The following is an 18,798-nucleotide window of genomic DNA, read 5'->3' on the forward strand; positions in this document are numbered from 1 at the left end:
GAGATAGGGAGATATAGAGACATGTAATGGTTGTTTGAGGGAAAAACAGTGGGGCGCTTGAAACTGATAGAACCACCAGATGGGATTTCAGCCATGGACTGTGGGTTGAACCAAGGAAGGATATGAGTGTTGTTCGTATGAGGAACCAAGGAGGAAGCAAATAAGTTAGAACAGTGCGGGATCGCCGGAAAATCTAGGAAGACGGCGTAGGGATTTTAATTCAAAAATCTCAAAGGCAAGTTTCATTCTGTCTCCTTCCTATAAACTTGTGTTATGTGCATTCTATATAGTCTCCAGGGATTAATTCAACCTTTAAAACTAATAGTTGATGCATGTTATATTAGACTGTAACCTGTTTTACGTTTAAATAACTGAAATTGGGTTTTTCTCAAACTGTGTTGTTTCTGATTTAAACTTCTGTTAATCAAGTTCATAATAGAATTTAAAAAGTTTCTATGACTGTTGGGACTTGTATTGAACCTTAAGAACTTTAAGGAAACTTGGAGCAGAGGAGTGGTCTTCGCCGGAAGCGAAGAAGATAAACGGAGGAAAAGAAAATTATTTCGGTTGAAGCTTTGTTAAAATTCATATTGGAATATGTAGGGTTTCTAGGACTTTAGAAACTTGAATAGAACCCTAGGAATGTTAAAAAGATTTGGGATAGGACATTGGGCTTCGCCGGAAGAGCAGACGACAACCGGACGAAGCAGAAACGAAGCAGTGAAGCAGAGAGGGGCTCTTAGGGGTGAGAGTCGGCTCCCGAATGGTGGGAGCCGGCTCCCATGAAGAAAGAGCCGGCTCTCCATGAGGAGGAGCCGACTCCAATAAAGGGGAGCCGGCTCTCATGGGAAAAAACCCCTACGGGTGTTTTCTGTAATTTTTCTGAAGTTCAGGGGCTTAAAGGTAATTACTGGAAAGTGATGGGGGGTTTTAAATGATTAAAATTAACTTGTTAAAGCCTTCAAATAATTGGTTTATGCTAAGGTGCTAAACCTAAATGCATGTCATAAAACATAAGCTTATAATAGGCCTACTGTCAAGGAAGGAGGAATGCTTGTTTTGCTAAGTTGTTTTGACAACTTAATTTGGACTGACATTGTAATTATTGTTAGAATTTATATCAATGATATATTTAGCATAGTTCAGTTCCAGGGATGTTGGTTATGACGTCATGTACTCGTATCTAATAAGTTGTATATTGTCGGGAGTAGTGGAAGGTTAGTTGCTAGTTTCGTGTTAGCAAATTAAATGAAACTGGTATAAAATACTTTTGAAGTTTCATATGATGTACTTAAACTTTGGAGTGTCATTATATCCGACACAAAATTTATAATGGGGAATTACATAGATGCCATGAGATTTAATTATAGATTTGCATGCCGTAAAGGTTTTGGGAGGATGTAAATGCTAGTCATCATTTTAACATTTAAAACGAACTAGTATGGATGTGTTGATTTGGAATTCTAGTATAATGTGCAGTTTAAAATTCTGATATTCATTATATTATGTTATAGAGGATAATTGCTGAACTGTCTTAATTTTGGTTCTGTCAATTACATGGAAATGGATGGTTTAAATTGTTTATTCTTATTTTAACAATTTAAAAGAAGGATCTATGATTATAAACATTTACTGGATGCATGATAGGATCTTATCAATATCTGATTTCTATTGTGATGGTTTCCGGATGGATTTGATGTTCAAACATGTGTGCATCATTGATGGATCATTTGCATTATATGTACCGGTATGGGACGGTGACATATTAGGGATGGATTAGATCAAAAAGCTAAGACCTACCCCTTTCATACATATGGAATGGATTAACTCAAACAGTTAACTCCTACACGGATGCATGTCCTGTCAACTAAAACAGTTGAACGACATAATGGATAGTTGCTTTACTTTTCTGTATTAGGAAGAGATTTAAATATATACTTAAGTGCCGTGATACGAGCTTGAGTCTCCTGATCATGGTTAGGGTGTGTATATCGCCTAGGATTGATAACCAGGCCTGATGATGTTTCCTTGGTTGTTCTACTCGGGTTGAGACGGATTATGTGGGCTGGTGAACGTCCTATAGTGTGTACTTATATCTATATGGACTATCTTAGCTATTGTTGAGCTATCTAGGATGTATCTGCGTATCGGGTTTATGTATGGATTGCAGTGGCATGGAACTTGCATGTGGGCCTGGCTCACTCTTATTTTTCAGGTGATCGTCTATAATAGGTTTAGAGCTTGTTCATGGTGATGCAGATACAGTCATTCACTTTTTCGACTAAATAGGATTTTTCTTTCTGGTTTTAGTTTTGGATTTTATTCTGTAAAGTTTTATCAGTTGAGATTATTAGGGGTCCACTAGTTGGATTCCCGAGTTGTACGGATTGGAAAGTTTAATTTATATTAAAACTTTTATTTTTGGAGGTTTTACAATTAGAATTCTTTTCAGCATATCATTATTTTATTCTTAATTCAGTTTTATTCCTGCTTGTTTATATATTGATTATCTGGTATCCTTCGGATCTGTGCCCGGACTTGATCACCCGTGGTTCTAGAATCGAGGGGTATCACAGTTGGTATCAGAGCACTCCAGGTTCTAGTGTCCTTAGGAGTGTCTTTCGTTAGAAGTCTTCCGCGTTACGTCTCTTAAAACTTAGAGCTATGTTAGGATTCATTGTACTCTTTTACGGTTCGTTAGGAGGAGCAGCTGATGTCAATTATATTCTATAAGTATAGAATGGTTGACACTAGAAGGAGGATGGGGTCCGCAGCAACAGCGATTCAGACCCAAAGGAGTAAAGGAGTATGTTATCAAGTTCTTTATCAGAAGCAGAACTCGGGATCAAAGGTTTAGTTCCGGTTGGCATTACTTTTAGAGGTATAGGCCAAGGAAGAATTTAGGAGTGTGTTTGAGGTCACCGCATGAAAGGACCAACACGATGGTAGTTGTTCTCATAAAGGAGACAAACGGGGAATAGGAGTCCCAAGAGGATTCTAGTGGAGAAAATTGTAGCATACCCCAGAAAGAGGGTATTGAATCTTGTCAATAAAGGATCACGTGAGGGTGATGTTGTTCGCTAATAAAATAGTGAACGATACTTATAGGTTGGTGTGGATAGTTAACCTTTTGGGTTACCTTTAAAGGAGGTAGATAAAGGAACTCTTCAGGGGTTCAGGAATCGGATGGAGTTTTTCTTAGAACGAGGCAATGATTTTATATCACGTTCCGGGAAGTGTGGGAATTAGGTTGTGACAGTCTAAGTTGTTTCTTAAAGCTATATTAGATGGTTTGCATTTCGTATATAAGGAGGATGAAGGTTAAGCCTTTGGAATTTGCTGAAGCAAATGGATATGTTATGAGCTATGATTGGAGCTTATGTGTCGGGGTTGGATGATTACCTCTGGAATTGAAAAAGAGATTATGAACAAATCAAGTAAAGTTAATTTCTAAAGGAGATTTCTTTGCTAGGAGGAACGGTGCTTTATGTAAGATTCTATTGCTTTTTATTGTGTTTTAGCATGTGTGCTGTATGTGTTTCATTTTGGTTAATTTAGTCAGGATCGGGATTACGATTTAGTTGGGGATACAAGCATGTGACCAACCAACTACTGTTTTGGTGAAATAGCGTTAATTATGCTAGGATTTTGGGTATGTGGTCGTAGGATTTGGTAAGTATACATAACTTTAGCCAATCTAAGGAACCTAGACATGCGTGGTTATCTACGAAATGGTTGACTATTTGGGGAATGGGAAGATTCCATATAAAGGGCTGTGCCACACGAAAACGGAAATGAATTTTGCAAAGTTAATAATTCAGAGTTTCGTGAATTCCGAGGACGGAATTCCTTTTGTTAGGGGGAAGAATGTAATACCCCTAGTTTTCAAAAGGATAAAATGGGAATATTTTGGTTTGTTTTTTCATTTTTATTTAAATTATTGGACTTATTTGTTATTTGGTTAAATTAGTTAATTTATTATTATTTGTGTGTATTTAATTTGATTGTTGTATTGTAATTGTTTATGTATATTAAATTAATTATTTATCTGTTTTATGTTAATTGGCTGTGTTGCTTTAACTATTTAATTTTGCTTTAATTTAATTGTGTTTTTTTTTTTACTTAAACGTAGGATTAAATGACGTATGTTTTAATAGGACTTATTTGGTATATATTTTTTTGTATGGTTATATAGGATTAGGGTTTTCTTTTATAGAGATAAATAAGCAGACTTGTAGTTAGCTAGGAATTGGAATTAGGTCTTAGTAAGTGCCTATATATATAATCTTATATGTCTGTTAGGGTTAAAAGAACAAAACCCTTTTCACGTATTGTGAGATAGAGAGATATAGAGACATGTAATGGGTGTTTGAGGGAAAAACAGTGGGGCGCTTGAAACTGATAGAACCACCAGATGGGATTTCAGCCATGGACTGTGGGTTGAACCAAGGAAAGATAGGAGTGTCGTTCGTATGAGGAACCAAGGAGGAAGCAAATAAGTTAGAACAGTGCGGGATCGCCGGAAAATCTAGGTAGACGACGTAGGGATTTTAATTCAAAAATCTCAAAGGCAAGTTTCATTCTGTCTCCTTCCTATAAACTTGTGTTCTGTGCATTCTATATAGTTTCCAGGGATTAATTCAACCTTTAAAACTAATAATTGATGCATGTTATATTAGACTGTAACCTGTTTTACGTTTAAATAATTGAAATTGGGTTTTTCTCAAACTGTGTTGTTTTTGATTTAAACTTCTGTTAATCAAGTTCATAATAGAATTTAAAAAGTTTCTATGATTTTTGGGACTTGTATTGAACCTTAAGAACTTTAAGGAAACTTGGAGCTGAGGAGTGGTCTTCGCCGGAAGCGAAGAAGATAAACGGAGGAAAAGAAAATTGTTTCGGTTGAAGCTTTGTTAAAATTCATATTGGAATATGTAGGGTTTCTAGGACTTTAAGAACTTGAATAGAACCCTAGGAATGTTAAAAAGATTTGGGATAGGACATTGGGCTTCGCCGGAAGAGCAGACAACAACCGGACGAAGCAGAAACGAAGCAGTGAAGCAGAGAAGGGCTCTCAGGGGTGAGAGCCGGCTCCCGAATGGTGGGAGCTGGCTCCCATGAAGAGAGAGCCGGCTCTCCATGAGGAGGAGCCGGCTTTTAAAGCCTAGGAGCCGGCTCCAATAAAGGGGAGCCGGCTCCCACGGGAAAAAACCTCTACGGGTGTTTTCTGCAATTTTTCTAAAGTTCAGGGGCTTAAAGGTATTTACTAGAAAGTGATGGGGGGTTTTAAATGATTAAAATTAACTTGTTAAAGCCTTCAAATAGTTGGTTTATGCTAAGGTGCTAAACCTAAATGCATGTCATAAAACATAAGCTTATAATAGGCCTACTCTCAAGGAAGGAGGAATGCTTGTTTTGCTAAGTTGTTTTGACAACTTAATTTGGACTGACATTGTAATTATTGTTAGAATTTATATCAATGATATATTTAGCATAGTTCAGTTCCAGGGATGTTGGTTATGACGTCATGTACTCGTATCTAATAAGTTGTATATTGTCGGGAGTAGTGGAAGGTTAGTTGCTAGTTTCGTGTTAGCAAATTAAATGAAACTGGTATAAAATACTTTTGAAGTTTCATATGATGTACTTAAACTTTGGAGTGTCATTATATCCGACACAGAATTTATAATGGGGAATTACATAGATGCCATGAGATTTAACTATAGATTTGCATGTCGTAAAGGTTTTGGGAGGATGTAAATGCTAGTCATCATTTTAACATTTAAAACGAACTAGTATGGATGTGTTGATTTGGAATTCTAGTATAATGTGCAGTTTAAAATTCTGATATTCATTATATTATGTTATGGAGGATAATTGCTGAACTGTCTTAATTTTGGTTCTGTCAATTACATGGAAATGGATGGTTTAAATTGTTTATTCTTATTTTAACAATTTAAAAGGAGGATCTATGATTATAAACATTTACTGGATGCATGATAGGATCTTATCAATATCTGATTTCTATTGTGTTGGTTTCCGGATGGATTTGATGTTCAAACATGTGTGCATCATTGATGGATCATTTGCATTATATGTACCGGTATGGGATGGTGACATATTAGGGATGGATTAGATCAAAAAGCTAAGACCTACCCCTTTCATACATATGGAATGGATTAACTCAAACAGTTAACTCCTACAGGGATGCATGTCCTGTCAACTAAAACAGTTGAACGACATAATGGATAGTTGCTTTACTTTTCTGTATTAGGAAGAGATTTAAATATATACTTAAGTGCCGTGATATGAGCTTGAGTCTCCTGATCATGGTTAGGGTGTGTATATCGCCTAGGATTGATAACCAGGCCTGATGATGTTTCCTTGGTTGTTCTACTCGGGTTGAGACGGATTATGTGGGCTGGTGAACGTCCTATAGTGTGTACTTATATCTATATGGAATATCTTAGCTATTGTTGAGCTATCTAGGATGTATCTGCGTATCGGGTTTATGTATGAATTGTAGTGGCATGGAACTTGCATGTGGGCCTGACTCACTCTTATTTTTCAGGTGATCGTCTATAACAGGTTTAGAGCTTGTTCGTGGTGATGCAGATACAGTCATTCACTCTTCCGACTAAATAGGATTTTTCTTTCTGGTTTTAGTTTTGGATTTTATTCTGTAAAGTTTTATCAGTTGAGATTATTAGGGGTCCACCAGTTGGATTCCCGAGTTGTACGGATTGGAAAGTTTAATTTATATTAAAACTTTTATTTTTGGAGGTTTTACAATTAGAATTCTTTTCAGCATATCATTATTTTATTCTTAATTCAGTTTTATTCCTGCTTGTTTATATATTGATTATCTGGTATCCTTCGGATCTGTGCCCGGACTTGATCACCCGTGGTTCTAGAATCGAGGGGTATCACACTCTAGGTGTATAGAGCCTTCTCCAGTTTTTTTTAGAGAAGGCTCTGTGATTCTGTGTATTACAGTAGCGTGAATACGCCTTGTTTGATTACTACTGGGTTATTTTCAGCTGTGTTGGGATTACTGTGATGGTCTTAAACCTTAATTCATGGAGTATTAAGGCCTAGGATGCATTAATTTATTTATATGCTAATGTCTTAAACCGTAGGAAAATCTAAAGCAAGTCGGATACAGTTTATGGACTTAACGGACCGGAAGTATTTAATTGTGCAAACTGTGTCTAGAAATTAAAAAGGGTTGGAACATGGATTCCAAACAATATTACCATGCTATATTAGAGCCACCTTTAATAAATTAAGGTCTTAGTACTCATGGATTTATCCGAAGGAAAGTATACAATGGTACAGGCGGTTAACGGATGGAAGGAGTTTAATTGCCTAATTTAATTTTAGCAATTTCACGGAGTGTGTATATATTTATAAATCTTATTTTGGTTGCATGCTATGATCAGTTAGTTAACAAGTTTGATCTATGCATATCTTGGACGTTAATGGTTGAAATACTATATTCTTTTCTGCAATTACTTGGAATATGGATTTGAATTTTAATTGCTAGACTATCAAACTGTTTATGCAATTACTTGGATTAAATGCATGGATTTTAATTGCTGGATTGCTAAACTATTCATACAATTACTTGGATTAAATGCTTGGATTTTAATTGCTGGATTATTAAATTATTTATGTAATTACTTGGATTATAGATTTGGATTTGTATTGCTGGACTATTAAACTGTTTTAGCAATTATAGGGATGGTATTTTGGGATTGTAGTTGATGTACTGTTTTAATTCTGTTTTATCAACTATTTGGACTATGTGGATGTACTGATTGAGTTGTTGCATCATTTATGGATCATATGCGTGGTATGCACCGATATGGGACGGTGGTATACGGAGGGACGGATTAGATCAAAACGCTAATTCCAACCCATTCATACATACGGAATGGATTAACTAAAATAGTTAAATCCTACATGGATGCATGTCTTGTCAACTAAAAAGTTGAACGACATAACGGATGGTTGTTTATAATTCTGTATTGGGAAGGATAGGAATTTAATTAAAACATTTAAATCCTAATTATATGTCGTGCCTGAATGACGAATAGTTGACCGGCACGATATTGTATTTGGATGGAGGTTATATATGTATTTATGATACCGCGATATGAGCTTGAGTCTTAGGATCGTTGGTTAGGGTGCGTAGATGCCGTGGATGCGTAGCTGGTTATAGTAGGTTGATGTGTACCCTGTTAGGTCTAAGTACTCATGCCCACCTTTGGATGCGTTTTCGCATGTTGCCTTCTATTCAGGTTGAGACCCCTACTGTAGCTCAATGAATGTCCCTTAGTGTGGATATATATATTTTACGGACTATATAGATATGGTTGAGACATCTAGGATGTATCTGCGTATCGGGTCTCTGTTTGGATTGTAGTTAGGATAGAACTTGTTCGTGGGCCTGACCCACTATTATTTTTCAGTTAACGGACGGTATCAGGTCTTAGAGCTTGTTCGTGTTGAGCAGAGACGACTACTCACTCTACCGACGACGTAGGCGGTTCCTGTATGATTTAGCATTGGATTCCTTTCCGGTGATTCATTTCTCAGTGTTGGTTTCATTAGGGGTCCACCAAATGGATTCCCGAGTTGTATTAGAATTAGAGAAGTTGGATGTATCAGATTAATAATTTATTTATAAAATTTTATTCTGAGGTTTCAGTAATTGGATTATCATTCTAGTTTCTTTTCTGCAATTTATTTATTCATGTTTTCTTAATTGTATTCTGTATTCGTTTATTACTAATTGGTTTGATATCCTCGAGTAATCGGGTAAGGGTCTGGCCAACCCGCATCCAGAAATCCAGGGGTATCACAGTGTTGCTCACTTAATGCCTTTTTCAGGCTTATTCCCAAAATTTATTTATAACTTCTTGAGTCATCAGATAAACATAATGATTACCTTACTACTTAAGTCTTGTCTCCTCCTAAATTAACATAATTGTCAATTAAATCACTTTCCACTTGTCTTAATAATGTTAATTCTCTAAATGACCCATACTGAATAGACAAAAAATTGAGAATAAATTGAATAAGAAAATTCTCATTCACAATTATCCATAAGGTTCTCAGTTTTGCAGCAACATTAGTCATTTAAAAGAAAAAAAAACATACCCATACATGGTAAGAGTACCAACAAAACTGCACAGTAGTGATATAAATTAATAATTTTCGTTTTAGATATTTATCTACAATACGAAAATATTCTTCTAGTCAAAAATATTCCTTAGCACTATCACTATGGGAAACAATTATTCACATAACTATAATGCTTAATCTGTTCGATCTTTCCCAAACTTTATGGAAAATCTTTTCTCCCTCACTGTCTTTATCAGTAATAACAGTAGGTTTCTCAATTTAAAATGCTAAATCAAGATTTAACACATCTAAATTTTGAACTCAACTTATTCATTCCATTATGAAAAATTAGTCCTATTGAGAATCAGAACAGATGTAGCATGCACATTAAGAGATATAATAAAATAAATATAATAAGATAAAATGCTCACAACAATAATGCTTTGAGTTAACAACACGTTTATATAACTTAAAAATATAAATACAATGTATAACTATAGTACTCCTTTGGGTGGCAACTATAAAATACTAATAATGATTATTATTTGTATTTATATGTATACCTTCATTGGTGATATAATATTTAATTAAACAGATACGTTACCTTTGGATATTCTATATCTACCTAATTAAAAAATACATGCAGTCCCTTATATTTCATTTAATCACTTGAAAATCAATTCCCTTTGAAGAATTATTTCTCATAATTAAATAAACTCAATATTTATGAATATCACAAAAAATAATAAGCATCACAATTCATGAAATATTGCAATTATGTTTACTACTAAAATTAATATTCATCAACCATTATGGTTAGGCCACTTTGGTAGCTACCAACCTTTACATAATATGAATATTAAATTAGATAATAACTAATTTATGATTAATTATGTCTACTACAAAAATTAATATTCATCAATTATTATGATTGGGCCACTTTGGTAGCTATCAATCTTCATATAATATGAATATTAAATTAGACAGAGATTAATTCATCATTAAGTTATATTTATTACTAAAATTAATATTCATCGATCATTATGGTTAGGCCACTTTGGTAGCTATTCACCCTCACATAATATAAATATTAAATTAGCTAGTAACTAATTAATCATTAATTTACCCATTTAACATTATACACACTTACTTATACTGATCGATCCAAATTTAGGTAAGTTCGATCCCAGAAACTTAATAGTCCAAAAATTCAATAAAAAATATCATTTTACTTTATATACATAATAAAATGTGTTATATTTATTTTCGGACTTGAAGATCATAATTGAATCAATTTATAATTGATTCTTAAATATGTATGTATGTATGGGTACAAAACAATAATTATTTGTATGTCTAATAATATTAAATTAAATTTTTAGACGCACACATTATTTTAAAAAATTAAATTTTCATTAAAATAAATAAATACACATACTTTTTTTATTTAATAATTTATTTTATATATATATATATATATATATATAACAGTGAGTTCCGTAACAGCACTTTTCAATCCTATAAATTGATGAAGCACAAATATCAACCTTTCAATTTTATATACAGATCATGCACGAAACTTAAGTTTTCAATAGTATATTGTGCACAAAAATCAAGAACCTAATCTTTGTCTTTTAGCATATCAGTACATTGCTTTTGTAAAAACATTTGAAAAGTTATAAAACCTTATTTGAATGACATAGAATTGTAATCCCAAATTGTCCCAAGAGTCTACTGATTAGAAGATGAGGTATAATTTCGGATCATGATTGTATAATACGGTAATACATAACAAAACACATATTGTGTGTGTCAATAAATATGTAGATTCCAAAAATAAGAAAATTAAATTATTTTATTTTATTTTACACATAATATTTATGCAACGTTAGTAGAAAATAATGAGTTCCTAAACCATAACCTCTGATACCACATGTAAACTTTAATAATTCGTGTTAAGCCATTAATCACAAATAAACATGAGTCACATAATCTTAAAACTTCATTATTCTCACATATCTATAATGCATAAATAAATATAATTAGATATAAATACCTCGATTCATGATATCAAACCTTATTGAGATTAAATCCAATGTCTAGATCTTTTAACCACGAACTAATATACAACTTTGATCAACAGGCAAAGGTGAAAACTAGTTTCTCTCTCTTAACCTTTTGCACACATAAACTTTTACGTGTTGTATCATTAATTGTACACAATTGATGGAGTATATGCACTTTTATAAAGGCAGAGAGAGGACCAGTTTTCCTTTTAGTAACATAATTCTACTTTCCATCCAAATAAGAAATAAGAAAGGGAAACACTTCTCCAATAAGTAATTACCAAAAAGGTAATTATAAGTTGACCAAAATAAATAACATTAATTGATATCTATTTACTTAGCCACCAAGTAATATGTCACATGTCCAAATCATGTGGGCCACAATTAAATAAATAATCTTACATTTCAACCAGTAGATTAGGTATCTATTGAGATTTTCCTTATAAAATGTGGTGTATATTGTGTCTTGTGCTTTAAAATATTCTCTAGTGTTGAAGCCATGAATTTTACCGAATCCTTGTAAAAATGATTACATAGATAACTAAGCAAATTAGAGGTTTTGCTGTTTACTTTGTATTACTGCTAAACCATTCCAATATCTGAATAATAGTATCTTTGGGTGATCTGGAAGGCCATTGCTGTAGCACAACTGTCGCACATTCAGCAAATGATAGAATTCTTGTAAGGTGTCTTCAATGTGGTCACATCGAAAGGCAGGGAGGGGTTTGGGTCGGAGAATGGCAAAGAGACAAAATGATTCCACTGATGCTAATGAAGAGGCAGACGGCAGAAAAAATGATAAAGGGTTGGGGGATTGCCGGGTTGGGGGGAGGGAGAGGGAAAGGGAAAGGGAGAGTGAGAGGTTTTTTGGTCTTTCTGGACTTGGAGTAATGGTTGTGGAGAGGAGGAGAGGGGATGAGCAATTAGAGAAGAGAGGGAAAGTCTGAGGCATTTTTGAGTGGATTGTGTTATGGGTGTAGAAGAGTGTGGTGTGTGAGGTTGCTTTGTGGTGTATTCATGGTGGCACTAGCTCAGATCTAATAGAAGGGGAATCCATAGCATTATTTAATTCTCTATCAAATAATATTGCAGAGAGAGATTGTTTACAGGTGGTTGGTGAAAGCTGGTTTGGAATGCTGAGGCACCAAGAGTCCCAGATAAAGGTCATATTCGTCAGTCTTAGTATCTTAATGATATTGCACTAGTTTACAGGTTCATATAGGAAAATGTTGATTAAATTCTCTTGCAATGATTTCATGCTCAAGTCAAGAAATTTCTCTATAATCTTCATTTTTATGTTATTTAAGCATTGAGTTCTTTTAATGTCTTTATTTCTGAAAGTTCTCTCCATTGTTGGATTAGCAAAGTGAAATTGTGTGATATAAGATGCAAGACTTAGTCTCAAGGATTTTCATTGGACAACCATGGTGCAAGGATTTTCATTGGACAACCATGGTGCTATAATTGTTTTGAATTATTGTCATACTTGGCAATTCTATTGGATATGTGATTAGTAATGACACGCTTGTACCCGTCTAATATGATGATTGGTTTTGATAAATAACTAGTTATCTGTTTGAACTTGTTTTATGAAAAAATATATAGCGCCATGAATTTTCTTTACACGCTTTTTATATCATGTTTATGGAGGGTCTAATTCTCTTACTTGGTTGTCTAGCTTGCTCCACTTATTTTAGGTTATTTTAGGTTACAGCAATGGAAGAATTTAGGATATATACCACACTTGAAGGCATGAGTGAAGTACGTGGCTCAGCTAATTGTTTTGAATTATTGGTATAGTCTGGAATTCTATTGGATATTTGTTAATAATGAGTTAATGACAAACTTGTCCTTTTTTTAGGTTATGGCACTGGAAGAATTTAGGATATATACCACACTTGAAGGCATGAAGTGAAGTACGTGGCTCAGCTAATTGTTTTGAATTATTGGTATAGTCTGGAATTCTATTGGATATTTGTTAATAATGAGTTAATGACAAACTTGTCCCTGTCTGATATGATAATTGGTTTTGATAACTAGTCATCTGCTTGAACTTGTTTTATGAAAAAATATATAGCGACATGAATTTTCTTGACATGCTTTCTTTATCATTTTTATGTAGGGTAGAACTTGCTTGCTTGGTTGTATAGCTCAGTCAACTTATTATAGGTTGTAGCAGTGGAAGAATTTTAGGATATATAGCAGACTTGAAGGCATGAAGAGAAGTACGAGGCTCAGATCTTTATGGTTTTTATCGTAGAACATTTTAGGCATATTTAGTATTATTGCTAGTTCAAATGTTTTAAATTATCTATACTGTAATACCCCTAATTTTAAAAGGATAGTCTTAGCATTTTCATTTTTCTTTTATTGCATTTTATTTTATATTTGTTTCAGTGCATTTTATTTATTTGTTTTGTTTTGTGATTATCTGTGTAATTGGTTAATTATTTAATGCTTATTTAATTGTGTTAATTGTTTATTTTCTGTGATTGTTTAAATTGGCTTCATTAATTAATTAGTTGGATTTTATTTGTTTTATTACTGCTATTATTTACTAAATTATTAATAATATTACTTATTTTAATTAATTAGTTAAATTGATAACTGTTTATTTACATTGTGTATCGTGACTTAGGGTTTTAGGTTTCAATGTGTAGCCAACTTAGTATTAAACTAATTATGGTATCAGTTTCATTCTTGGATTACAATTAGAATTATGGTTGAGGGTTTATAGGTCTATATATATACATGTATACGTTCTGCCTAGGGTTGAAACAAACCTTATTCCTGAAGTGAGAGGCAGGGAGATACAGAGGAGGAAACGCAGAGTGACCTTGGGTGCTTAACAAAACAGTTCAAGGAGGAAGGAACATGGTTGTTTCTGGGTAGAACCAAAGCACCGGAGGAGTAAACCTGCAATATAGGACACTAACGTAGCATTTAGAAACTGTGGAATTAGAGTTTCAAATCTGAAACTCAAAGGCAAGTTCTGTTCTATTCTATCCCTTTAATCTGTGTTCTGTGCATGCTTAGAAAGACTCCAGGGATTAAACTAAGGCTTAATTGCATCTGTTATAAATGTTTAATCTGTATTTAAATTCATGAAATAAATTTGTTCTTAGTTGCTTTAAAATTTTAACTTGAAACCTTGCTGCCGTTGTGTAACAACTTGTGTTTAAATTCAAGTTTTGGTTGTATATTTTTGTTCTGTGACCAATATGGAATCTAGATGGACTTTAAAACATGTATTACAAACTATTACAGAGGTTTGTTGATTATCAGAATCGGAGAGGAGGAAGATGAAACGAACAGAGGCTGCTAAGAGGAGGGAGAGAGGGCTCCCAAACCTCTTAGAGCTGGCTCTTGGTGTTGTGGAGCTAGCTCTAGATGAAAAATAGAGCAAGCTCCCAATTTTGTGAGCCTGCTCTATCTTAAAATGCACAGAAACGAGGTTTTTATGGACTGTTTGGCGAAACTGTGTTTTCTAAAACTGTTTAATGGCTACTGGATGGTGTAATTCATTGCTCAAGACTTAGGAAAATGTTGAGAAGCATGTTTACAATTAGTTATTGGGGACGGGATTCACATAAGGTTAAACAAAGAACCCATATGTGCAGAATTGGCTAATTCACCTAGGTTGTTTTCTGTTTTGGAAATTTGGTTTCTATGCATGATATTAAATTGCGAATTATATTTTTAGTTGTGGTACAAGCATATAATAGTTTAATTATGTGTGCTTGGATGGAATTAACTGATGGTTTAACTTTGGTATAGAATGCATCAGTTGTGGTACCGTTTGGAGGAGGTAATTGCATAGTTGGATTCTGTCAAATTAAAGGACTAGGATTTGTTTTCTAAATCTATTATTGGATGCATGATTCAGTTTTACACATATTAAATTGTGTTTGTGCTTATCTTGGAACGTAGTTGATAATTGTTTAACTGTTTTGTCAACTATGGTAAATGGAGGATAATATGCACCGGTATGGGATGGTAGCATACTAGGTACGGACTAGTTCAGACACTAAGCCTACCTAATCTGGATTAAGGTTCGGATTAACAGTAAATGTTAAGTCCAACTTCTGTTAGTGTCAGGTCAGTAAATAACTGAATGACATAACTGGATTTCTGGGATGGATTGTTATACAGGTATCAAGCCACTATACCAGATGGTTAATATTTTGTATTAGGAGGATACGGACTTTATATATTTATGTTATGGTGTCATAGTATGAGCTTGAGTCTCAGGATCATAGTTAGGGTGTGTATATCGCCTAGGATGGATAACTGGACAGTAGTTGTTGTTCCTGGTAGGTCTAGGTACACATGACCACGTAATGTGCGATTTGCATGGTATCTCTACTTAGGCTGAGACAGACCTATTGGACTAGTGAGCGTCTTATAGTGTGTAATATATACATATATGGACTACTCTAGATATTATCGAGTCTATCTAAGATGTATCTGCGTATCGGATTCCTGTATGGATTGTAGTAGATCAAGACTTGCATGTGGGCCTGACCCACTCTTTTATTATTTTCAGGTGCTCGTCAGTTCTAGGGTTAGAGCTTGGTCGTGTAGAGCAGAGACAGACTTCTATTCCACCGATTACGTAGGACTGCTTACTTATTAGCTTTGGATCTTATTTCAGTTATTTCAGTTGGGATTTTTATTAGGGGTCCACAAGGTGGATTCCCGAGTTGTTAATTAATTAGAGGTTTTTGAGTTGGATTTTATATTCTTGTTTTGAGGATTTTCATTAGAATTCAATTCAGCTATTTTTATTTATTTCTTATTATTTCATCTTGTATTCTGTATTCGTTAAAATATTAATTGTATGATATTTCCCTCAGGTCTGGGCCTGAGTCTGATCAACCCGTGTCTCGGATTCGAGGGGTATCCTTTACGGTTCGTTTAGAAAGTACTAATGTCAAGTTTATTCTAAAATTTTAGAATGTTTGGCACTAGGAAGAGGATGAGGGCCGCAATGAAAGTAAAGAAGGGCCCAAGGCCGAGGAAGGTTACTCCGGTGATTCCCCTACGAAGGCCGACCAAGAAGGCGGAATTGGAGACTAGGGAGTTGATTCCAATAGGCGTTGCATCGGAGTACAAGTCAAGGAAAGTTTCTTGCGTGCGGGATTGGCCATCATACTGTGGACCTAACACAACTTCGGTGGTGTTCGAAGCTAAGCCAAGCGGAGAGGAAGACCCCGAAGAAGATTAGGATGGAGGAGATACCGGTGCATCCAAGATGGAGGGCACCGGAGTTCAGGGATGACTGCTCTTTTAAGAGTACTTATAATTACTAGTAGTGGAGGAAGTATTAGTAAGAATGTAGCATGGATTTAATCACACACATTATGATTATGTTAAAAAAATACTTTACGGTTATTTGTTTGACGGTTTTGGTTTGGAAAAGTTCTTAATAAAGTGAACTCACGGTTTTGGTTATTTTATTTTGTTTTGTGATGGCTTATGTGTGAGTTATACACATATGGTTTTATTAAGCTGTATTAGAATGTGTATGTTGGGCTCATAAATGTCTATCACAGTGGAGTGATTGGTTTTGCTCAGGCAAACAGATAATTGTTTGTGGTACATTATGTTGAGACAGGACGATTATCAAGGAGTTTATAAACGAACTTGTGTAAGTCGATATAGTAGGTTTGTTTGGAAGGAGGAATTCCCAAGATAGAACAATAATCTAAAATGGGACGATTGCGGAGTATTTCGTTTTACCTTATGTGTTTTGCTCTACGGAGTATTCGAAAATGGAGGATTTTCATGGATTGGTTGGTGACATACATATGCAATAGAATTTAGGATGTTTTTACCCCGTTGGGCAATACTGCCATTTCTCATGAGAGTGATGGGCCTATGACACTAGATATTGGTAGACTCGGACTTCTAGCTAATCTTTTTATTCTGGACATGCACACTCATGACGTAATACTTGGGATGGATTGGTTATCACTGTTATGCTCAAGTTATTTGTTTTGGATGGGTCTATTGTGTTCACCATACCTGGTTATGATAGGTACATCATTACTATGCCACGTTCTAGGGGGGGTCACTAGCACCTATTTGTTTTATGTGGATGAGGAAACGGAGGAGGGGATTACTGTATCTTTAGATAACATACCAATTGTACAGGATTTTCGGGATGTATTTCAGGAGATTCCAGGGTTGCCGCCTAGTCGCGAGATCGACTTTGTGATAGACTTAGCTCCAGGCACTACACCTATTGCTAGGGCTCCATATAGGATGGCACTAGTGGAGATGTGAGAGCTGAGGGATCAGATTCAGCAGCTACTTAGCCAGGTTTTATTCACCGGAGTACTTCACTCTGGGGAGCACCGGTATTATTTGTAAAGAAGAAGGATGGTTCACTCCGCCTGTGTATAGATTACTGGGAGTTGAATAAGGTTACGATTCGTAACAAGTATCCTTTGCCCAGGATTGATGACTTGTTTGATCAGTTGAAGGGAACTACCTATTTCTCTAAGATTGATTTGCGGTCTAGATATCAACTTTGGGTACGGGAGCAGGATGTTCTGAGGACAGCGTTTCTCACTCGATACAGATCTTATGAGTTTCGGGTGATGCCGTTCGGGTTGACTAATGCACCAGCGGTCTTCATGAATTTGATGAACAGGGTCTTCAAAGCCTATTTGGATCAATTTGTTATTGTTTTCATTGATGATATCTTGATCTATTCTAGGTCTGAGGGCGATTATGCTAGACATCTACGGATTATGTTGCAGACACTTCGAAAGCACCAGTTGTATGCCAAGTTCGAGAAATGTGAATTTTGGCAGCGGAAGGTAAAATTTCTAGGTCACGTGGTGTCAGAAAGGGGAATAGCAGTGGATCCAGCCAAGGTTTTAGCAGTGGTTGAGTGGGGATAGCCTACTTCACCTACCGAGATTCAGAGTTTCCTCGGTTTGGCAGGATATTACAGGAGGTTCATCCAGGGGTTCTCAAAGATAGCGGTACCACTCACTCATTTGACTAAGAAGGGTGTACGGTTCGTGTGGGATGAACATTGTCAGAAAGCTTTTGATGAGCTGAAGTCTCAGGATCATGGTTAGAGTGCGTATATCGCCTAGGATGGATAGCTGGACAGTAGTTGCTGTTCCCTGGTAGGTCTAGGTATACATGATCACGTAATGTGCGATTTGTATGGTATCTCTACTCAGGCTGAAACAGACCTATTGGACTAGCGAGCGTCCTATAGTGTGTAATATATACATATATGGACTACTTTAGATATTGTCAAGTCTATCTAAGATGTATCTGCGTATCGGATTCCTGTTTGGATTGTAGTAGATCAGGACTTGCATGTGGGCCTAACCCACTCTTTTATTATTTTCAGGTGCTCGTCAGTTCCGGGGTTAGAGCTTGGTCGTGCAGAGCAGATACAGACTTCTATTCCACTGATTACGTAGGACTGCTTACTTATTAGCTTTGGATCTTATTTCAGTTATTTCAGTTGGGAATTTTATTAGGGGTCCACAAGGTGGATTCCCGAGTTGTTAATTAATTTGAGGTTTTTGAGTTGGATTTATATTCTTGTTTTGAGGATTTTCATTATAATTCA

Source organism: Cornus florida, unplaced genomic scaffold (genome assembly GCF_030987335.1).
Source record: "Cornus florida cultivar Cherokee Brave unplaced genomic scaffold, ASM3098733v1 CherokeeBrave_3.0.0_Hap2_Chr11, whole genome shotgun sequence".
Classification (NCBI taxonomy): Eukaryota; Viridiplantae; Streptophyta; class Magnoliopsida; order Cornales; family Cornaceae; genus Cornus; species Cornus florida.